The sequence below is a fragment of the Chiloscyllium plagiosum genome, chromosome 15 (assembly GCF_004010195.1).
Source record: "Chiloscyllium plagiosum isolate BGI_BamShark_2017 chromosome 15, ASM401019v2, whole genome shotgun sequence".
NCBI lineage: Eukaryota > Metazoa > Chordata > Chondrichthyes > Orectolobiformes > Hemiscylliidae > Chiloscyllium > Chiloscyllium plagiosum.
Genome location: NC_057724.1, coordinates 20,739,223 through 20,760,142, shown reverse-complemented (window position 1 = coordinate 20,760,142; position 20,920 = coordinate 20,739,223).

Sequence of the window (20,920 nt, the reverse complement as noted above, 5' to 3'; positions counted from 1 at the left end):
TGGGCGCAAGTTTTGCATTTCTTGCAGTTGCAGGGGAAGGTGCCGGGAGTGGAGGTTGGGTTGGTGGGGGGTGTGGACCTGACGAGGGAGTCGCAGAGGGAGTGGTCTTTCTGGAACATTGATAGGGGAGGGGAGGGAAATATATCCTTGGTGGTGGGGTCTGTTTGGAGGTGACGGAAATGACCAAGGATGATACGATGTATCTGGAGATTGGTGTGGTGGTAGGTGAGGACCAGGACCTGGTGGCGATTGAAGGGACGGGGTTCAAGGGCAGAGGAGGGGGAAGGGGAGGAGATGCAGTGGAGAGCATCGTCAACCATGTCTGAGGGGAAATTGCGGTCTTTGAAGAAGGAGGCCATCTGGGTTGTTCGGTATTGGAATTGGTCCTCCTGGGAGCAGTTGCGGCAGAGGCGAAGGAATTGGGAATATGGGATGGCGCTTTTACAGGGGGAAGGGTGGGAGGAGATGTAATCTAGGTAGCTGTGGGAGTCGGTCGGTTTATAGTAAATGTCCGTGTTGAGTCGGTCGCCCAAGATAGAAATGGCGAGGTCTAGGAAGAGGAGGGAGGAGTCTGAGACGGTCCAGGTAAATTTGAAGTCAGGGTGGAAGGTGTTAGTAAAGTGGATGAACTGTTCAACCTCCTCGTAGGAGCACGAGGTAGTGCCAATACAGTCATCGATGTAGTGGAGGAAAAGGTGGGGGGTGGAGGAAGATGGACTGTTCCACATATCTGACGAAGAGGCAGGCATAGCTGGGGCCCATGCGGGTGCCCATGGCTACTCCTTTGGTTTGGAGGAAGTGGGAGGATTAGAAAGAGAAGTTGTTCAGAGTGAGGACCAGTTCAGTCAGTCAAAGGAGGGTGTCAGTGGAAGGGTACTGGTTGGTTCGGCAGGAAAGGAAGAAGCGAAGGGCTTTGAGGCCTTCGTGATGGGGGATGGAGGTGTATAGAGACTGGATGTCCATGGTGAAGATAAGGCATTGGGAGCCGGGGAAGCAAAAATCATGGAGGAGGTGGAGGGCGTGGGTGGTGTCCCAAACGTAGGTGTGGAGTTCTTGGACTAAGGAATAAAGAGTCAACCATAATGAAAATACCTGCAAGGCTGAAGACAGGAGATTCACAGACAGTTAAAACACTTTCGACACTTCAAAGATCAATTTGTTAAATGTCCTGAATGAATTAACTATCCCAATCACTGAAGAAGTTTAGATCGTTAAGAACTCTGCAAATTGTGCCCTGGCCCCACAAGGATTGACACTGACATTACTCAATCAGCCTAGTCAGATTACTGAACTTCGGTTAATCAAACTCAAGACTTGGGTCTTACCGATGGAGAGCTTCCCTATTCTCTTTCTGAGAAATTCTCTCTTTGTTCTTTTTTTTGTGTGCTGCCAGATTAGCATCAAGTAGGTGGCTCATGCACCATTCTCCCAAGCGTGTATTCCAGGGGATATCCATTGAACAACATGTTTTATGAAGTAAGTTTAATGGAATTTTGGCTGAACAATTGACTGAATAGATGTCTCTATATCTTTAATTGAATATTTACGATGGATTTGTATTTTTCAAGGAAATGCAGATTTGGTAAAATCATCTGAAATCCCCAACTGTTAAATAAATGCCATTTTTCACATGATTTCTTCAACTTGAAGATGCCATCTACTCAAGATCATGAGTTTCTGCCACACTGAATCATCAACCAGCAGATGTTTGAGTACATAATGCAGGATGTCTCACAGGATAAAGGAATCCAGAGTGCAGAATTTACATTCCTTTCTTTACATTTCTGCTGCTACTCTGCCTCATTGCAAAGTGCTTAATGACATAAAGCATGATGCGGTTTGATGGGCAAGCTGTCATTGGTTTAAATGACTGATAATGAACACCTCCCTGGCATTTGTTGATTGCAATCCCCTTACCATCATCTGGAGAAAGTGAACATTAGGCACACAACACTCAATCTCTAGTATCAAAATGGCTGTTATTCCTTAATATACGCAAAGGTTTTACTGAAGCACCTAATTCGAGAACTTTAACCTGTATTTCCCATGCAATACTTGCACAGGAGTGCTTTAATGGAGCACTTCACAAAGATACATGCAAAACTTCAGGTAGAGCATTTAAACCGAGAGGTTGAGAGCTATATATTACCAGCTTGCAATGAAACTGGCCAGTCTTTGTTACAAGGAGGGTTCTGTCTTCAGTCAGGTTCCTGACCAGAGGTTTTGCTTCTTTCTGGGGATAAGTCGGTCTGTGGAATTAACACGGAAGTGAGTTCCAAGTGTTCCACTTCATATATGTTTTTTCTCTGATCTTCCAGGTTGTTCCATGATGATGTGATTCAATGTACCCGTAGTCATTTGTAGGGCCACTGCCTGCTCTTTGTTCTCTTGATCTGTCTTTGAGCAGTTTGTTATGTACCACACCAAACCCCTTCAAAATATATTAAAAAATAGGATTTAAAATAAAAAAGTTAGGGTCTAGGCTAAGTGTAAGTTGTTGCATTCTAGATGCAATTTGATTAGTCAAACTACTCAAATTTAAGCAAAACCTGCTTCATTTTTACACTACAGTTAAAATACAGATAAAACAAAACTAAATAAAAGAATTGATTTAACTGTAAGTCTGCCAAAATGCTTAACAAAATTATATATATATATAGACTATTATGAATTAACTGGTCCAATATAGTAACATTCCATAAACACACGCTTGGCAAAGGCAAATTCAGTAAAACAGATTGTCTTATATGCAATTCTAACAGCAGAAAGAGAACCCCAGCTTTTAGCTTTGACAGAGAGAGGAATAAAAGCTTTTACATCCAACTTCAAGAATCCAGCAACTGCTGAAAGCCAAAACTAAAATCCTGATTCTGTGGGAGTGTAACCCCACCCACTCAGTCTGAGTCTATTGTTCCAATTCTTTAAAGCAACACCAAGGCCTCACAAGCTGTTTGCTTTACTGGCTTTGTGCAGACTGCTTGGGACCCCTGTCTCAACCTTTCTTCATAAAAGAAAGGACAAAATAGACCTTTTAAACCATGGTATTGTCGCAAGTTTCATGTTGTTTTAATCAGCCTGACCCATTAAACTGCAGGCACAGTGACTCTATAGGTCTCAGACTACAAATATCAGCAAGTATTGAAACTTTCCATAGCAATGGGAACCTTCACAAATGCCCTTTTGGGACGTTTGTTGTGATTAAGCAGGTTTCAATGAAACAATGTTCCTTCTGTTCAAAGGCTCCTCATGATACCAACTGCGTCTGGCCAAATAATTATCAGGCTGGCTCCACAGTTCTAAGGCCAGGGCCATCCATGGTGAAACATATCTACATCTGTTTTTGAGTTTTTAGCTGGCAGCCATATGGTTACACATTAAGGCAGCCACACTTCAAGCAGAGCTTCAGGGTACATTTATGGCATTTCTATTGTCCTCACCTGGAACGTGGGGTATTTAAAAAATGAGTGAACTGAAGTTGAGGTTTCCAAGTGTTTTGCTTGAATATCTTTCATGCTGGCTTCAAGAAGGACACCAAGGTTTCCTCGACATTTCTCCCAGGATGAGATTGAAGCATTGCTGCTGGAATTTTCACAGTGCTATGTCACGGGGACACGGGCCAGTTCTACTTACAGTCAATTGCTTTGTAAATATTTGTTTATTTGCAGAGGTCTCCATTGTCAAACATTTTCTGCCATAATTTGGAGAAGGCTGAGTTAGCACAAACAATCGAGTGTTGGATTCCATTGGCAATGTTGGCCTCGAGAGAGGTGACTGCTATGATATGGAAAGTATTGAACATATTCCAGAGTCTCTCCTTCAACTTAAATGGGAGTTGGAACACTTGGCTGACCAAGCCAAATTTGTTATGGCAATATTTCAAGATTAGCTGAGGTTTTTTTTGCCTGCAGAGTTGAAGAGATTGAGAATGGTTCACAAATCTGATGCACTTGACAATAATTATGTAAAAAGAATATATAACTTGGTTATGAGGTCTCATGGTTTTTAGCCTTATTAAAGTTTCAAAAGTGTAATCATGTACAGTATATTGAGCTATGCAGTAATGAACTAAAATCTAGCCAATTAACATGGAAGGCAAGTGCTTGAGGTATCTCCACATCAAAAATATCCCCAGTCAGGTATATTCAGTTAAATATGGTTAATTTATCTCCTTTGAAAGCAACACTTTTGAAATTTTGAAAAGCACAATTTAATTTAAATTATTGAACGACGTGACTGAAATGTAGTTGATTAATGTGGAAAGCAAGTGTGAATGCTACTTAAATTCTGAACAGGAGGGAAACAATTGGCAGCTATGATTCTGAAAATCAGAAAGCCCTTGAAATCATTAGCAGTACAATACTTTAAAAATTAACAAAATATCGAGCAATATGGCCATGAAGCTGTTGTTTTACTTTCTTCAACCCATTTCTTCTTTTTTCCTTTTGGTCTCATACCTACCGAGTCTGCATTCACATACATACATACATATTATATATTTATCATGCCCTCATACATTTTGGTCATATTGTATGTCTACCTTTTGTTATGATCAGTTAACATTGCTTGGTATAGTTGTGCTTTTGTTTACAACAGTTTGCACTTCATCTCAGACAAACCTGGAGGTGGGAATCTGAGCTACGGATCAGATGATGTAGGAGGTAGCAAACAGCCATATACAGCATGTTGAGAGTCTGGAAGGAGGGATAGACAGTTGATAGGTCAAAGGTGCAGTCAGTGTGATGGGTTGAAGTGTGTCTATTTTAATGCAAGATGTATCAGGAATAAGGGTGACAAACTTAGAGCATGGATCAATACGTGGAACTATGATATTGTGGCTATTATGGAGGCTTAGACAGTACAGGGGCAGAAATGGTTGTTGGATGTTCCAGGGTTTAGGTGTTTCAAAACGAATGGGTGGAATGGTGGAGGAGGAGATAAAATAGATGTGGGAGTGGCATTGCTAATCAGGGACAGTGTCACAACTACAAAAAGGGAGGTCGTCGAGGAGGGTTTGTCCACTGAATCAGTATGGGTGGAAATCAGAAACAGGAAAGGAGCAGTTACTTTATTGGGAGTTTTCTACAGGTCCCCTAATAGCAACAGAGACACCGAGGAGCAGATTGAGAGGCAGGTTTTGGAAAGTTGCGGAAGTAACAGGGCTGTTGTCATGGGTGACTTTAATTTCCCTAATATTGATTGGAACCTCCTTAGTTCAAATAATTTGGGTGGAGATGTTTTTATCAGGTGTGTCCAGGAAGGATTCTTGATGCAATATATAGGTAGGCTGACGAGAGGGAAGGCCACATCGGATTTGGTGCTTGGCAATGAACCTCATGCCATGTGTCAGATCTCTTGGTGAGAGAACATTTTGGTGAGAGTGATCACAACTCCATGCTCATGAAGAGGGATAGGAGCAGACAGTATGGGAAGGTCTTTAATTGGAGGAGGGGGGATTACAATGCTATTAGGCAGGAACTAGGGTGCCTAAATTGGGAACATATATTCTCAGGGAAATGCATGACAGAAATGTGGAGGTTGTTTAGGGAGCACCTGCTGATAGTGCTGGATAGGTTTACAGTATTCCACTGAGGCAAGGAAGGGTGAGGGAACCTTGGGTGACAAGGGATTTGGAACATTGAGTCAAGAGGAAGAAGGAAGCTTATTTAAGGTTGAGGAGGCAAAGATCAGACACAGCTCTAGAAGATTACAAGGTAGCCAGGAAGGAAGTGAAGAATGTATTTAGGAGAGTGGGGCATGAAAATGTTTCAGTAGGTAGGATTAAGAAAAACCCTAAGGCATTCTACACTTATGTGAGGAACAAGAGGATAGCTAGACTGAGGTTAGGGCCAATCAGGGATAGTGGAAGGAACTTGCGCCTGGAGTCAGAGGAAGTCGGGGATATCCTTAATGAATACTTTGCTTCAGTACTATTAATGAGGGGAACATTGGTGTTTTTAAGAATAGCGTGAAACAGACTGATATGCCAGATTGATGTTAGGAAGGAGGATGTGCTTAAAATTTTGATAAATGGAAGAATAGATAAGTCACCTGGGCTAGATGGGATATACCCAAGGTTCATATGGGAAGCAAGAGAAGAGATTGCTGTGCCTTTGGCGATGATCTTTGCATCCTCACTGTCCACTGGAGTCATGCCAGATGATTGGAGGGTGGCTAATGTTATTCCCCTGCTCAAGAAAGGGTATAGGGATAATCCTGGAAATTATAGACCAGTAAGTCTTACATCAGTGGTGGGCAAAGTATTGGAGAGGATTCTGAGAGACAGAGTTTATGATTACTTAGAAAATGATAGTTTGATTAGAGATAGTCAGCATGGCTTTGTGAGGGGCAGATCATGCCTCACAAATCTTATTGAATTCTTTGAGGATGTGACAAAACAGATTGATGAAGGTAGAGTGTGGATGTGATGTACATGGATTTGAGCAAGGCGTTTGATAAGGTTCCCCATGGTAGACTCATTCAGAAAGTAAGTAGGCATGGGATACAGGGAAACCTGTCTGTCTAGATACAGAATTGGCTGGCCCATAGAAGACAGAGGATGGTGAAAAATGGAAAGTATTCAGCCTGGTACTCTGTGACCGGTGGGTTCTACAGGGATCCGTTCTGGGATCTTGACTCTTTGCGATTTTTAGAAATGATTTGATGAGGAAGACAAGTGGGTTAGTAAGTTTGCTGATGGCATGAAGGTTGGTGGAGTTGTGGAGATAGTGAGGGCTGTCGTAGGTTGCAACAGGACATTGACAGGATGCAGAGCTGGGCTGAGAAGTGGCAGATGGAGTTCAACCTGGAAAAGTGTGAAGTCATTCACTTTGGAAGGTTGAATTTGAAAGCAGAATACAGGGCTAAAGGCAGGATTTTTGCCAGTTGGAGGAACAGAGGGATCTTGGGGTCCGTGTCCATAGATCCCTCAAAGTTGCCAGCCAAGTTGATAGGGTTGTTAAGAAGGCACATGGTGTGTTGGTTTTCATCAGCAAGGGGACTGAGTTTAAGAGCCGTGAAATTATGATGCAGCTGTCTCGACCCCTGCTTCGACCACACTTGGAATATTGTGTTCAGATCTGGTTGCCTCATTATAGGAAAGACATGGAAGCTTTAGAGATGGTGCAGAGGAGATTTACCAGGATGCTGCCTGGACTAAAGGGCATGTCTTATGAAGAAAGTTTGAGGGAATTAGGACATTTCTCATTAGAGTGAAGAAGAATGAGAGCTGATTTGATAGAGGTGTACAAGATGTTGAGAGGCATAGATAGAATGGCTAGCCAGAGACTTTTTCCCACAGTGAAAATGAGTGGTCATAATTTTAAGGTGATTGGAGGAGGGTATAGGGGAGATGTCAGAGGGAGGTTCTTTACACAAGAGTGGTGGATGTGTGAAATGCACTGCCAGCAGTGGTAGTAGAGTCAGATACATTAAAGACATTTAAGTGACCCTTGGATAGGTACATGGAAGATAGGCACATGGAAGATAGTACAGTGAAGGGTATGTAGGTTAGTCTGATCTTAGAGTACCACAACATCAAGGCCTGAAGGGCCTGTACTATGTTGTAATATTCCATGTTCTGTGTTCTATTATGCATTTTCTGTGTCAGTAGTTTAGAATGCAGGCTGCAGGAATGAGCCTGAAACAGAGATGATCGATTGAAATGATTTTATTGAATTGTGCAATATTCTTAAAATGTTTAACAAGTTGGCAAGCAGATTCCTCTGGCCAGAGCATCTAGGACTAGGACAATCTCAGAGTAAGGAGGTTGGCTAATTCAGAATGAAAAAGGCTGGGGATTAGGGTTTGAAGCTTCAGAATTCTCCACTATATAAGGACAGTGGATACACAAGCATTGAGTACATTCAGGAGAGAGATTGATATATGTTTGGATACTAAGAAAGTCAAGGGATGTGGGCAAGGTCAAGAAGTTGAAGTTGATAATGAGCGAATGACAGAGTTTGCTCAAAGGACAAACAGCCTACCTCAGCCCCCATTTCTTACTTCTTCTATTTTCATCAAACGTTAAGCTGAATTTTACGTTCACATTGATGGATTTGAAGTCAGGCTGGGGGTCAGAGCACATAAAACCCAGTACGTAAAATCTGAAAGAACTGCAGATGCTAAAAACCAGAAACAAAACCTGAAGTTGCTGAGGAAAGCTCAGTGGGTCTGGCAGCCTCAGTGAAGAGAAATTAGAGTTAGTGTTTCACGTCCGGTGACCCTTCTCTGAGGAAAATTAGCCAGACATGAAACATTAATGCTGATTTCTCTTCATAGATGCCACAAGACCTGCTGAGCTTTTCCAGTAACTTCTGTTTTTAAATCCAATATGTAGCCTGCCCACTCCTGTGGTGTTGGGTGCAATGCTACCAGCATAATGTAAAAGTTAGTTTCTGCAGAACCAGTTGGGACATATTTGGCAGATTCATCACCACCAATCTTTCTGTCAAGCTGCCAAAACCATGCCGGGAAGGGTGCCCAACCAAACATATTTGGCAGAATATGGGCCCTGACTTAATTAAACAATAAAGGTCAATTACATATTACCGAGTAACTAGTTATATTACATCTAGAGACATGTAACTAGCTACTCGGTAATATGAAATGGACCTTTACTGTTTAGAAGGCTCAACTTTAGAACAAATTCATATTACTGTTTTAACTACATACTTAACTCAAATAACAATCATTGAAGCACAAATTGGAGATTAGTACAACATTCATTAGCGCCCATCAGGACAAGACCCTCATATCCTTATGGATGGAGCTTATTGTGTGATGCCAGTTAATCTTTTCAGGGACAAAATGGTTTATACAATATCCATCACCTATCCATCTACTCTGCTCATCTGAAAGCCTACAGGGATGTGAAAGGCATGAAGCAACCAGTCAATTGTCATTTCCAAACCTGATCTTGTCCCTCCGGTATTTAACCCACCAAGCCCAGGGCTCAGCTTTAGCTATGAGCAATGGAATCTTTCTTTGTGGATGCCCAGGGTTCCTCAGAGGCAAATGATCATCCCTCCTCCATCTCTTTTCCCCCTCTTCCCTGGCCTCTAAGTTGCCACCTCTAAAAGCGCTCAAGCCCCTGTCCCCATACTTTTAACAAGTTGTGTGTGGGGATTTTACAAGATATAGTAGACTAATATTTCCAAATAATGCATTGGAGAGAAGGTAAATATACAAGATAAATGCTCATGAGTTTGGAGATAATATACTGGCAAGATGAAGATTCTTGAAGCAAAAGCTTGTGATGAATGGGCCATTTGTTAATTAGCAGGCTGTGCCACATGGAATGGTAAAAGTATCACTGCTGGGGCCTTATCTATTTACAACCTATAATAATAACTTTAAATAGTTGAGACTGTGAATAATCCATCTGAGTTTACTGATGATATAAAACTAAGTGAGAATGTAAGATAGATGGGAATGCAAAGAAACTACAAAGGAATTTCGACAGGTTTAAGTGAGTGAGAACAAGGTGGCAGAAAGAGAAATATGTGGGGAAGTGTTAGGTTGTTCATTTTAATCGGAAGAATAGGAAAACCAGATATTGTTAAGAGGCATGACACTTGTAAATGTTTACATTCAGAGAAGTTTTCATGCGCTCATGTAGAGAACACAGAAATTTAACATGTGGATACCGCAAGCAATTTGGAAAACAAATTCCATCTGAGCTTTTATTGTAAGAAAATGAGAACACAGGCATTAAGTTGTAACATTATAATTGAACAGAGTTTTGGTCAGTACAGTCAGTTCTGATATAATGAGATAGTACTGTTTCCATGCGACCTCGCGTCATGAGAAAATCACACAGTAGTAGCACTGTTTAAAGTAACGGAGCTGAAATCGCATTATAATCAATACAGGCAAGAAAAGTGTGCATTCTACAAATGATGGTCCAAATTCTTCAATCACGATACACCAATTCTCATTGAAGAACCAACTGTACTGTGCAAGAATGTTGATCTCCACATTTAAAGCATGTCATACTTACCTTGGAGATGGTACAGCAAAGCTTCATTAGATTAGCCCCTGAAATGAAAGCCTTGATCTCAGTTTAGAAGCTGAGTGAGCTGGGACAATACTTGTTGAAATTTAGACAAGTATAATTGAAATATACAACATTCTGAGGAGGCTTGCTAGGGTAGACACAGGGTAGTTGTTCCTCCTGTATGCTGTTAACCCCACTTTCACTGACCCATCGGGTATGCTCTGGAAATCAATAATTCAAGGCAATTCTAACAATGGAATACATCTAACATTTTATATTAAAGCACAAAAATAACACAGCAAAAATCTTACCAGTAAAAGTAACACCCTGCTATCCGAAAGTAGCGTTCCAAGGAAACGTCTCGTAAGACAGAAATGGCGTAAATAGAAGGTGCATGATTTCTATGGGAAAAAAGTATCGCTATTATTTGTAAAAACAAAAATCCTCTTCGGATTTACAAAAACAGTAACGAATATAAATCTTTCATCAAAACAAAATTGCGTAAAGCGAACATTCAAAAAGTGGGGGATACCTGTATAATGTTTGCAATCACGTGAATCCTTTGATGTGGATTTATCCAAAGATCAGAAGAGCAGGTGAGCAACCTTTTCCATCTCAACTTCTAAGTGTTGAACAAATAATCGCCCTAAGCTAGCTAAATTTTACTGAGGGAATAGCTTGCTTTATATCTTTAACATTTTAAGACACTATGCATTCATATTCTTGATACTATCCAGTCTCCAGCAAATGATCAGTTTGACAACTGGCAAACACCACAAACATGCTACAGTTTGTATGTTGATTTGATCGATTAACTCAATAAGACTTGTTTGGAAACAGGCTTATCATCTTATGCTTATGCTTGCTATTCATCACTTTTACATAATCTAACATTGGCAATTTTAGCACAATTCCACAATCACAAATTCTGCTGATTATCACATCTGATGATTATCTTTTTCAAGCAAACTGCAGCTTCTCCAGGATTACTATGGCAGTTCAGTCCATTATTACTGAGTTACAAGGCTTGATGTAAATAAACACAGACATTCTTTCAGCAAAATGAAGAAGTATTTTAAACTCATGATTTTTCTAAGCATTATGTCACCACCATTTGGATTCGTATGCTTTGTCCTTATTTCATTCAATTTAATATCATTGAACTTCATTCTGGCTAATCCAGCTAATTTTAGGCTAGTATATGTAGCTCTTTCAGGGAATCCAGAACATGGGGCATAAACTTAGGATAAAGGATCAATCAGTTAAATCTGAAATGAGGAGAAATTTCTTTATTCCAAAGTTTGTAAAACTTTGAAATTCTTGATCCTAGAAGGATCTGGATGCTCCATCACTGAATATATTCAAAACAAGTGAGCTATTTGGGTTATTGAGGAATCAGGGAATAGGTGAGAAAATAGAGTTGATACAAAAGATCAGGTAATGGATAATGGAACAAACTCCGATCCAATTTCTTGTATTGTCATGCAATTATGTACAATATATTTATGCTTAACTGCTGATTGCGAATGAGACATAATGACAAAATTAAAACAAGTCACAAAATTATCGAGATACGATGGGTCCTTTAGTTGGACATGACTGACTACGAAGGAAAGACATTGACAATACATGAAGAAGCAATTTGGGACGGCATGGTGGCTCAGTGGTTAGCACTGCTGCCTCACAGCACCAGGGTCCCAGGTTTGATGCCAGCCTTAGGTGACTGTCTGTGTGGAGTTTGCACATTCTCCCCATGTCTGCGTGGGTTTCCTCCAGGTACTCTGGTTTCCTCCCACAGTCCAAAAGATGTGCAAGTTAGGTGAATTGGCCATGCTAAATTGTCCATAGTGTTAGGTGCATTAGTCAGAGGGAAATGGGTCTGGGTGGGTTACTCTTCGGAGGGTCGGTGTGGACTGGTTGGGCCGAAGGGCCTGTTTCCACGCTGTAGGGAATCTAATCTAAAAAATTGAGTCAATAGATATGCAGCAGAACGATCTTAGACTTTGGTAGTGGGGAATGTGCAGGACAAATGGAGATCACAGCTGAGATCAGATACCTACAATCATGGACATTATTCCAGAGCTGTCAAATGCTATGTTTTAGCGCTCACCTCATACGTTATTATCTGGCTGAATTGGCTAAAGGTTGTGTAATCAGCAGAATTTTACGGCAGCTACATGTTAGAATTAATTGGCCTGTGGTGACCTTAATGACTCACATACTTGCAGACTCATCAATAATACTGGAGATGCTATATAATTCTGTAGTCATGTATTCTGAGAAAAGCTTCTATTTAAAATAATAAACAGATATTAAGATAGGTACAGGTTGCATTTTGCTGAATTGATATTTTCAGCACGGTGATATATTTTCCAAGAGGAAGATTGCCAGCACAATGTTCCATTAGCAAGCCACTCAGCTGTATCAACTACTAAAAATCTCTCAAAACCAAATGAAATTGGATGGACCGTCTAGAATTGTCCTCCACGCCAGAAATGACAATACCAAACTCACAATATTCTCATGTCCAACTTGTGGGGATAATGCCAAAATGGGGGAAAGCTGTCTCACAGACTAGTTAAGTAACAGTTTGACATTGTCACATGGAATAACACCTTACAGTTCATGTACCAAGCAATGCCATTGTCAACCCTAGCTAAGTCCTGTCCCATCAGCAGGATAGACAAAGCAGAGCTGGCAGTACAGGGATATACAGCTGACAGACAGTTGATCTGGAAGTCCTCAACATTGGCCCTGGACCCCATGAAGTCTTATGGCATCCAGGCAAAAATTTGCACTTGCCATATCCATCCTTACCCTCACACACTTTCCCCTGCCCTCGGCTGATGAATCAGTGCCCCTCCATATTGAACACCACTTGAAAGAGCACAGAGATGGCAAAGGCATTAAATTTACCCTGGTAGCAGATCTTAATGCCCACCACCAAGAGCAACTCTGCTATGCTATCACTGACCAAGCCGGTCAAAGTCTTAAAGGACATAGTTGCTGGACTGGGTCTGTAGCAGGTAATGAGAGAATCAACAAGAGGTAGAAATGTACTTTACTTCATCCTCATCCTCATCAAGCCGTCTAATTCAGATACATCAATTCAAGAAGCATTGGTAGTACTGACCCCAATACAGTCCCTGAGCAGCCAAAGTCCCATCTTCACAATGTAGATACCCTCCATTGTGCTACATGGCACTATTTCTGTGCTAAATCAGACAAACTTCAAACAAATCTAGTCACAAAGGCTAGGTATCATGAGGCTCTGTGGACCAGCAGCAGCATTGTACACAGATGCAAACTCATGGTTCAACATACCCCCCATTTTACCACTAACATCAAGCTAGAGATCATCACCGGTTTACTGCCAGGAACAACAGTAGGCACAACTAAAAATCAGGTCTCAACCTGGTGAAGCTAAAAGACAGGACTACTTGAGTCCCAAACAGCATAAAATGTTCTGCAGAAAGTTTGTTGAGATAGTACATTCCAAACCCACAAACTCAATCATCTAGAAAGACAAAGGCAGTGGTTATATGGGAAAAACAACAGCTGCAAGTTCCCTTCCAAGCACTCAACATTCTAACTTGAAAGTATATCACTGTTCCTTGGCTGTGGCTAGGTCTAAATCCTGAAACATCCTCCCTAAAAGTATTGTGGATATACCTGCATCAGATCAAGTGCAGCAATTCAAGAAGCCAGCTGACCATGACCAAGGGCAACTAGGGATGGGCAATAAGTGATGTTCTACACAGCGATACCCATATCCCATAAATGAACAAAAAAAATTAACTTGCGTTTTGATTCAGTTAAGTATCAGATGAATTGCTTTGAATTGATTATAGTCCAGCGTGGGTTGTGGTATCTTTTCGAAAGTGATTGTTTTCTAATTTCTTTTTAATAGATTTTTTTTGTTTGTTTGTGGTACCTATTACTTGTATTGTCAATTCTACTCCACTTAATTTGTTATAAGCCACAGTTTCAATGAATTCCTATTGTATGAATCTCCTGCTTTAAAGAAAAACAAGTGTAGACTTAAGCAGTTAATATACATGATCTTGCAAAAACATTACTGAACAATCTGAAAAGACACTTAGCTGTATAAGTAATGCAGAATGAAGTAATCCAACTATGAAATGAAAATAGGAGTTAAAATGTAATGAAAATACAGCAGGCAAGAATCTGAAACGGAGTACATCAGATGAGAAAGTAAATGAATGTTTGTTAAGTGTGAAGTGTGAATCCACTTATAACTAGCAGAGAACATGAAGTTACATCCTTGGAAATGTTGAAGGGATATTAGCAACTTGACCTTTCAAAATTAACAAGGTCAATATGCTATTTATTTAATCTGGAATGGAGTTAGATTTTCTGAAATAGTTGAGTGCTAATTTGAATGCGGCCCAATGCTTTGCTGGAAATGTAACATGTTGGGGTATCTTTAAAATTTCTAATGATATGCGCAACATGCACAACAGGTAAACCCAGAAAGAAGCACATGAAAAATATTGAAGACTAGAACCACTTTAACACTGCCATTTGTTTTAGTGAGACTGTGGGTTGCCAATGAGACCAAGCATGGACCTGGACCTTCTGAGGAGTGAGAATCAGTATTCTGCTCTTACCATTCTGCATCCCGACAGAATTCCACATTTCTGACCACATCTTCCATTCTGAGTAGGCCTCTTTAAAAACACAGTGAGAAGTTCCACCAAACTATTTTCTCATGGTGCTTATCATGGGGCAGGGGGACAGCCTCTCTTTTTCTTTTCACTGCACTGGCCATCAGATTCAGGGAAGAGCTCACGAACACACCAAAAAGCTTTGGGACTTTAAACTATTTTTCAATCTATTTGTAATTGAGTGTATGTGTGAATGGGTGAGCAAATGCGTGGATGAATATGCAACACTTTTAGATGCAAAAGCCAATAAATAGTTGGAACTCAACTTCCACAAATAACATTTGATGTGAGATCAGTTATTAACTTTAAAGCTGAGATACATAATTTTCTTGTTGAGCAGGTTCTTGCCTGCTGTATTTTCTTTCCATTTTAACTCCTATTTTCATTTCATAGTTGGATTACTTTATTGGACCAAAGGGAAGTATATGGATTTAGGCTCGAGGATAGCCTTAATCTCATTGAATAATGGACTAGATTCAAGGCTGAATGGCCTACTCCTGTTCCCATGTGCCTAGGTGTGCATCATGAGCATGCTAAGTGTGGAGAAGTTGTCAGTCAGGTACCAGTTCATTAGGTTGGAGGGTGAGTCAGATGGCGGGAGGCAAATGGGTAGAATGGCAGGAACAAGGCTGACTCAGCTAGCGATTGGGTGGGACAGGAGGTGGGTAGGGCACTGGGTGAATTCAGTGATGTATGGACTTGGTGGCAGGTGATTCAGTTAACAGATGGCTAAGGTAGTAGGCAAGTGAAGTGAGAAGGAGAAAGTGAGGACTGCAGATGCTGGAAATCAGAGCTGAAAATGTGCTGCTGGAAAAGCGCAGCAGTTCAGGCAGCATCCAAGGAGCAGGAGAATCGACGTTTCGGGCATGAGCCCTTCTTCAGGAATTCCTAAAGAAGGGCTCATGCCCAAAACGTCGATTCTCCTGCTCCTTGGATGCTGCCTGACCAAGTGAGGTGAGAAGTCATGAGTGAGCAGCAGATGGATAGGGTGGCAAGTGGAGAGTGTTACACAGTGGCATATGGATGGCTTGGTGAGTGGGTGACTAAGTACATCAGTCGGACAGTCATCAGGGGTTCAGTCATGGCAGAAGTAGATGCCATGTTGAGGGCATCAGATTGAGTTGGGCAAGGGTCAAAGGGTCAGGGGAGCAGTAAGCAGGTTGGAGACAGTCAGGTTGAGACAGTAGCTCAGGGGGAGAGACAAAGGTCAGCAGAGGGGTTGTGGTGAGGTGGCAGAGGAAGTTCTATTCAGCAGTTAGACAGAAAAATCTCAGTCTAGTATTTCCGGGATAAGTAACAGATAAATAAATCCAAACAATCCAAGGTCTAACTGAAACTCAAGGGGTCCTGGAGAGCAGGGCAGTTGCTCTCAGAAGTTCAAAGTTCCTGGACATTTCCCACAAGTTATAGAGTCATAGAGATGTACAGCATGGAAACAAACCCTTCAGTCCAACCCACCCGTGCTGACCAGATATCCCAGTCTAATCTAGTCCCATTTGCCAGCACTTGACCCATATCCCTCCAAACCCTTCCCATTCATATACCCATCCAGATGTCTTTTATATGTTGTAACTCTACCAGCCTCCACCACTTTCTCTGGCAGCTCATTCCATACACGCACCACCCTCTGCATGAAAAAGTTGTCCCTTGGGTCCCTTTTAAATTTTTCCCCTCTCACCCTAAACCTATGCCCTCTACTTCTGGTCTTCCCCCATCCCAGGGTAAATACCTTGTCAATTTATCCTATCTATGCATCTCATGATTTTATAAACCTCTATAAGGTCAATCCTCAGCCTCCAAAGCTCCAGGGAAAACAGCCCCAGCCTATCCAGCCTCTCCTTATAGCTCAAACCCTCCAATCCTGGCAACATCCTTGGAAAACTTTTCTGAACTCTTTCAAATTTCACAACATCCTTCCAATAGGAGGGAGACCAGAATTGTACACAATATTCCAACAGTGGCCTAACCAATGTCCTGTACTACCGCAACATGACCTCCCAACTCCTGTACTCAATACTCTGACCAACAAAGGAAATCATACAAAATGCCTTCTTCACTATCCTATCTACCTGTGAGTCTACTTTCAAGGAGCTATGAACCTGAACTGCAAGGCCTCCTCCTTCTTCAGCAATACTCCCCAGGACCCGACCATTAAGTGTATAAGTCCGACCGCGATTTGTCTTTCCAAAATGCAGCACCTCACATTTATTTGAATTAAACTCCATCTGCCACTGTTCAGCCCATTGGCCCTTCTGATCAAGATCCTATTGTACTCTGAGGTAACCTTCTTCGCTGTCCACAAGACCTCTAATTTTGGTGTCATCTGCAAACTTATTAACTATACCTCCTATATTCATATCCAAATCATTTATATAAATGACAAAAAGCAGTGGACCCAACACTGATCCTTGTGGCACACCACTGGTCACAGGCCTCCAATCTAAAAAGTAACCCTCCATCTCGACCCTCTGTCTTTTACATTCAAGCCAGTTCTGCATCCAAATGGTTAGTTCTCCCTGTATTCCATGAGATCTAATCTTGCTAACTAGTCTACCATGAGGAATCTTGTCAAACACCTTACTAAAGTCCATATAGATCACATCCACTGCTCTGCCCACATCAATCCTACACACAACATGATTTCCTACACACAAAGCCATGTTAATTATCCCTAATCAGTCCTTGCCTTTCTAAAGGTATGTAAATCCTGTCCTTCAGGATTGCCTCCAACAACTTACCCACCACAGATGTCAGAGTCACCAGTTTACACTTCCCTGGTTTTTCCTTATCACCTTTCTTAAATAGTGCCACCACATTAGCCAATGTCCAGTCTTCCGCCAACTTATCTGTGACTATTGATGACACAAATATCTCAGCAAGTGGCCCAGCAATCACTTCCCACAAAGCTCGAGGTTACATCTGATTAGGTCCTGTGATTTTATACACTTTTATGCATTTTAAGACATCCAGCACTTCCTCTTCTGTAATACGGACATTTTTCAAGATATCACCATCTATTTCCCCACATTCTATATCTTCCATGTCATTCTTCAAATTAAACACTGTTGCAAAATACTCATTTAGTATCTCACTCATGTCCTGTGGTTCCACATATAAGCTGCTTTGCTGATCTTTGAGGGGCCTTATTCTTTCCCGAGTTACCCTTTTGTCCTTAATGTATTTGTAAAATCCCTTTGGATTCTCCTTAACTCTATTTGCTAAAGCTATCTCATGTCCCCTTTATGCCCTCCTGATTTCCCTCTTAAGTATACTCCTACTGGCTTTATACTTTAAGGATTCTTTTGATGTAGGCTGTCTATACTTGACATATGCTTCTTTCTTTTTCTTAACCAAAACCTCAATTTCTCTAGTCACACAGCATTCCCTACATCTACCAGCCTTGCCTTTCACCCTAACAAGAAGATACTATCTCTGGACTTTTGTTATCTCATTTCTGAAGGCTTCCCATTTTCCAACTGTCTCTTTACCTGCAAACATCTGCCCCCAATCAGCTTTTGAAAGTTCTTGTCCAATATCATCAAAATTGGTCTTCCTCCAATTTAGAACTTCAACTTGTAGATCTGGTCTATCCTTTTCCATTACAATTTTAAAACTAATAGAATTGTGGTCGCTAGCCCCAAAATACGCCCCCATTGACACATCAGTCACCTGCCCTGCCTTATTTCACAATATGTCAAGTTTTGCTACTAGTACCTTCTCTAGTAGGTACATCCACGTACTGAATCAGAAAATTTTCTTGTACACACTTAGCAATTTCCTCTCCATCTAAACCCTTAACACTATGGCAGTCCCAGTCTATGTTTGGAAAGTTAAAATCCCTTACCATAACCACCCTATTATTCTTAGAAATAACTGAGATCTCCTTTAAAATTTGTTTCTCTATTTTCTGCTGACTATTGGGGGGTCTATAATATAATCCAAGAAAATCCCTTTCCTATTTCTCAGTTCCATCCAAATAACTTCCCTGGATGTATTCCCAGGAATATCCTCCCTAAGTACAGCTGTAATGCTATTCCTTATCAAAAAGGCAACTCCCCCTCCTCTCTTATCTGCCTTTCTATCCTTCCTCTCGCATTTGTATCCTGGAACATTTAAGTTGCCAGTCCTGTCCATCCCTGAGGCATGTCTCTGTAATTGCTATGATATTCCAATCCCATGTTCCTAACCATGCAGAGTTCATCTGCCTTCCCTGCTAGGCCTCTTGCACTGAAATAAATGCAGTTTAATTAATCAGCCCTATCTTGTTCTCTGCTTTGTCCCTGCCTGCCCTGACTATTTGACTCACTCATTTTCCCAAATATGCCAGTTTCAGATTGATCTCTTTCCTCACTATCTCCCTGGGATCCCACCCCCACCACCACCTTACTACTTTAAATCCTCCTAAGCAGCTCTCGCAAATTTCCCTGCCAGTATATTACAGAGGAATCTTGATTATCCGAATATCGATTATCCAAATTTGGGATTATCCAAAGAAGCTTTCAAGGTCCCACAAAAACATTATAACAAAGAGGTAAGTACCTGTACTGAAGAACATGTGAAAACACTGGCAAAAACAAAGAAACACAAGCATCCCAAGCATCAGCGACTGGATTTTTTTTAGGTAAGAGTTGTTACACAGCCCTTTGCAAAAGTAAATACCTGTAATGTACAGGTATTCCCATCATTTTACTGGGCATTCAATAAAAAAAAGGCCAAGAACACATGCGTGAGGAGGTTCTTCCATCTTTCTCCCGTGAGACTGCATTCTCGGAACTGACAAATACTGTTGCGATCGTAGAAGCTGTTTGGGAGTTTGTTTAGTGCTGTCTTCGCCAATCCTTGCCAAATGCTAACTACTGCTGTATTTTTAAAAGGTATTCTCATGTTATCATTGCTTTATTTTGTTCATCATGTGAAATCTGTGTCCTCTTGCACACAATACATTACCTTTTTTAAGGTAAAATCGACTATCTGACTAATCAATTATCCGAATGAAATAATGCCCACCTTGTTCGGATAATTGAGGTTCCTCTCTAGTCCCCTTCTAATTCAGGTGCAATCCTTCCTTGTTGTACAGGTCGCTTCTACCCTAGAAGAGATTCCAATGATCCAAAAATGTGAACCCTTCTCCCCTGCACCGGCTCCTCAGCCACGCATTCATCTGCTCTATCCTCATATTCCTACCCTCACTGGTTCGTAGTACTGGGAGTAGCCCAGATATTACTCCCCTCAAGGACCTGCTTTTTAAATTCCTAACAAAGTTTCTATATTCTCCCCTCAGAATCTCATCCTTTTCCTTCCTTTTTGGTAGTACAATGAATTTCCATAGAGATGGAATTTGCAATTGATCTTAGCTCCAATCTCCAGCAACTGGACCTTGAAAGATCTGGCCCATGATATTTACATTCCTAAATATTTTTTCCCAATATAGACATAAATATTTCCATGAGTATGTAGCATGCAGAACACTATTGACACTGTACCAATTCTCTCTAAGATACATTGCTAGGATCCTCAAAATATCTATAAAGGAAAACTGGTGTTTCAGCATGATAAATCTCTGCTCAGTGGATATCTGCCCATTCCTTTGGAATCTTTGCTCAGCGTTTATTTGCATAGAGTTGTGATGAGGCACTGCTGTTTGTACTTACAGGACATCAATGCTTCAAATGGTTCTCCTTAGTGTAAATGAGAATCAACAACCCCTACCAGGCAGGGAGGAAAGGGTCGTGTGAGGGAGCTGTGGTTTAATAAGGAATTGGAATCCCTTGTTAAATGGAAGACGGCGGCCTATGTAAAGGTGAGGCGTGAAGGTTCAATTGGGGTGATTGAGAGTTATAAGGTAGCCAGGAAGGATCTGAAGAGAGAGCTAAGAGCAGCAAGGAGGGGACATGAAAAGTCCTTAGTTGGTAGGATTAGGGAAAACCCGAAGGCTTTCTATAGGTATGTCAGGAATAAAAGAATGACTAGAGTAGGAATAGGTCCAGTCAAGGATAGTAGTGGGAAGTTGCATGTGGAGGCTGAAGAGATTGGGGAGACACTGAATGAATACTTTGCGTCAGTATTCACTCAGGAACAGGACATTGTTGCAGATGTGAATACTGAGTCACAATTAAGTAGAATGAATAGCTTTGAGGTATGTAGGGAAGAGGTGTTGGAAATTCTGGAAAGGCTGAAAATAGCTAAGTCCCCTGGGCCTGATGGCATTTATCCTAGGATTCTCTGAGAAGCAAGGGAG